The following is a 4146-nucleotide window of genomic DNA, read 5'->3' as shown; positions in this document are numbered from 1 at the left end:
TAGACTAGAAGATGTGGAGGACCACATCAGTGAGCTAGAAGACAAGGTAGAAAAAATACCCAAGCAGAGCAGCATCTAGAAAAAAAAAACCTAAAAAAAAAAAAAAAAAAAAAAAAAAAACAGAAGGAGAGCCTAAGGGAACTTTGGGACAAAACGAAACAAAACAACATCCACATAATACAGGTGCCAGAAGGAGAGGAAACTGAGCAAGGAATAGTAAACCTGTTTGAAGAAATAATGACAGAAAACTTCACTGAGATAGGGAAGAAAAAATTCACACAAGTCCAAGAAGCTCACAGAGTTCCAAACAAGATGAACCCAAAAACACTGACACCAAGACACATTATAATTAAATTGGCAAACACCAATGACAAAGTAAGAATCTTAAAGGCTGCCAGAGAGAGAAAGAAATGTACCTACAAAGGATCTCCCATCAAACTAGTGACTGATTTCTCAACAGAAACACATCAAGCCAGAAGGGAATGGAATGAAATATACAAAGTCATGCAAAGCAAAGGTCTAAATACAAGCATACCATACCCAGCAAGGCTATCAATCAAAATTCAGGGTGAAATCAAGAGCTTCACAGACAAAAAAGGACTAAGGGAGTTTATTATCACCAAACCAGCATTGCAAGAAATGCTAAAGAGACTGCTGTAAAAAGAAGAAATAGGAAGGGAAGAAGGAACACAAGCATAAAGACTAAAAATGGCGACAAACAAGTACCTATCAAATATAAGTTTAAATGTAAATGGATTAAATGCCCCAATCAAAACATAGGGTAGCTGAGTGGATATGAAAACATGACCCATATACCAGCTGTCTACAGACACCCACCTCAGAACAAAGGACTCACACAGACTGATGGTGAAGGGATGGAAAAAGGTTTTCAGGTGAATGGAAATGAAAAAAAAAAAGTTGGGGTAGAAATACTTATATCTGACAAATTAGACCTTAAGGTGAAGGCCATAACAAGATATAAGGACAGCCACTTCATATTACCAAAGGGAGCAATTCAACACGAAGATATAACTCTGGTAAACATATATGCACCCAATACAGGAGCACCCAAATACATAAAAAAAAACTTCTGGAAGATATCAAGGGAGAGATTGACAGCAATACAGTCATAGTAGGGAACTTTAATACCCCACTAACACCACTGGACAAATCCTCTACACAAAATTACAGCAAAGAAACATCTATCCTAAATGACTCACTATATCAGATAGAATTAATTGACATCTTCATAACATTCCACCCCAAAGTCACAGAACAAACATTCTTCTCAAGTGCACATGGGTCATTTTCAAAGATAGACCACATATTGGGACACAGACAAAGTTTCTTCCAATTCAAGAAGATAGAAATCATATCAAGCATCTTCTCAGATCACAATGGCATAAAACTAGAAATCAACTACAATAAAAATAATAAAAAATCAAACACCTGGAGGCTAAATAGCATGCAATTAAACAATGATTGGGTTACCAAAGATACCAAAGAAGAAATAAAAAGCATCATGGCAACAAATGACAATGAAAACACAACAATCCAAAATCTATGGGGCACAGTGAAAGCAGTCCTGAGAGGGAGGTTCATACCATTACAGGCCTACCTCAAAAAACAAGAAAAATGGTAATAAATTATCTAACCCTGCCACTTAAAGGAATAGAAAGAGAGCAATAAGAACAGCCCAGAGTAAGCAGAGGAAGGAAATAATAAAGATCAGAGCAGAAATAAATGACATAGAGACCAAAAAAAATACAAAATATCAATGAAACCAAGAGCTGGTTCTTTGAAAGGATAAACAAGATTGATAAACCTCTAGACAGGCTCACCAAGAAGCAAAGAGAGAGGACCCAAATAAAATCAGAAATGAAAGAGGGGAAGTAGCAACCGATCCCACAGAAATACAAACAATTATGAAGAAATACTATGAACAACTCTATTCCAACAAAATGGACAACCTAGATGAAATGAACATATTCTTAGAAAAATGCAAGCTCCCAAAACTCAATCAAGAAGAATCAAAAAAGCTGAATAGGCTGATAACTACCAAAGAAATTGAAAGAGCGATCAAAAATCTTCCAGCAAACAAAAGCCCTGGTCCGGGCGGCTTTACAGGGGAGTTCTACCAAGCATTCAAAGAAGAACTAAAACCTATCCTCCTCAGACTATTCCAAAAAATTCAAGAGGAAGGCACACTTCCAAGCTCTTTCTATGAAGCCAGCATTACCCTAATTCCAAAACCAGATAAAGACAACACAAAAAAAGAGAACTATAGTCCAATATACTTGATGAACACAGATGCTAAAATCCTCAACAAAATTCTAGCAAATCGGATTCAGCAATATATTATAAAGACCATACACCATGACCAAGTGGGATTTATTCCGTGGGATGCAAGGATGTTACAATATCCGTAAATCAATAAATATGATACATCACATAAAAAAAAACTGAGAGACAAAAATCACATAATCATATCAATTGATGCAGAAAAAGCATTTGACAAAATCCAACACCCTTTCTTGTTAAAAACTCTCAGCAAAGTGGGAATAGAGGGATCATACCTCAACATAATAAAAGCTTTATATGACAAATCTATATCCAACATCATACTCAATGGGCAAAAACTAAACAGCAAAACAACAAGAAAGCCCACTGTATGGGAGAATATATTTGCCAATGATATTTCCGATAAGGGTTTAATCTCCAAAATTTACAGAGAACTCATACAACTTAACAAAAGAAAGATAAACAATCCAATCAAAAAATGGACAAAGAATCTAAATAGACACTTTTCAAAAGAGGACATATAGAAGGCCCAGAGACATATGAAAACATGCTCAAAGTCACTAATCATCCAAGAGATGCAAATAAAAATGACAATGCGGTACCATCTCACACCTGTCAGAATGGCTATCATCAACAAGTCAACAAATTACAAGTGCTGGCAAGGATGTGGAGAAAAAGGAACCCTCGTGCACTGCTGGTGGGAATGCAGACTGGTGCAGCCACTGTGAAAGACAGTATGGAGTTTCCTCAAAAAGTTAAAAATGAAACTCCCATTTGACCCAGTGATCCCACTTCTAGGACTATATCCCAAGAAACCAAAAACACCAATCAGAAAGGATATATGCACCCCTATATTCATAGCAGCACAATTTACAATAGCTAAGTTTTGGAAACAGCCTAAGTGCCCATCAGCAGATGAGTGGATTAAAAAACTGTGGTACATCTACACAATGGAATACTATGCTGCTATAAAAAGAAGGAAGTTTTACCATTTGTAACTGCATGGATGGAACTGAAGAGCATTATGCTAAGTGAAATAAGCCAGTCGGAGAAAGATAAATATCACATGATCTCACTCATATGTGGGATATAATGATCAACATAATTTGATGAACAAGAATTGATCCAGAGACAAATGGGAGGGGAGGGGGGGTTAGAGAGCAACCAAAAGACTTGTATGCATGCATATTAGCATAACCAATGGACACAAGCACTGGGGCAGTGGGGGCTTGCCCAGTGTGGGAATGGCTGGGGGAGGGGGGGCGGTCAATTGAGGAAAAAGAAGACATATTTAAAACTTTAGACAATAAAAAAAAGTCACTTGGTTTCCTACTTAATACAACATTTTCCAAAGCCTAAATTATATAATGCTCAGAGTGAAAAGATCATTCTACATTTTCGATCTGTGTTTTTAACTCCCTGGGATGCGACCATTTCTAACACAGACTTCTCTGCATTGTTGGCTCTCAAATGTTTTGCAACAATGATTGAAAGGAATTAGATAGGAAGTTTAAAAATTAAAGTTCTCATTACAATGGTAATTGGTTATATGGAGGATTTTAGATTAACTGGATGACTACTAAATGATGTCTATCAAACAATGGGGTAATTATCTTTTCCCCCCTCTGCATATGTGTCACTTTTACCAACACCAAAATTAGATAATGCATGTGTTTCTATAAACTTAGTATTGCATTAATAAGACAACAGAAATCAAAGAAAATTGTGGAATGAAGTTATTAAAATTGCAACAAATATTAATAATTTTTACCTTGGTACTTTTTAAGAATATTCAAGAGATTGCTGATAGGCTTTTATTCAAAATAAGGGTGTGCAGTAGCACAT

The sequence above is a fragment of the Cnephaeus nilssonii genome (assembly GCF_951640355.1).
Source record: "Cnephaeus nilssonii genome assembly, chromosome: X".
Taxonomy (NCBI): domain Eukaryota; kingdom Metazoa; phylum Chordata; class Mammalia; order Chiroptera; family Vespertilionidae; genus Cnephaeus; species Cnephaeus nilssonii.
This window is presented reverse-complemented; position numbering follows the sequence as displayed.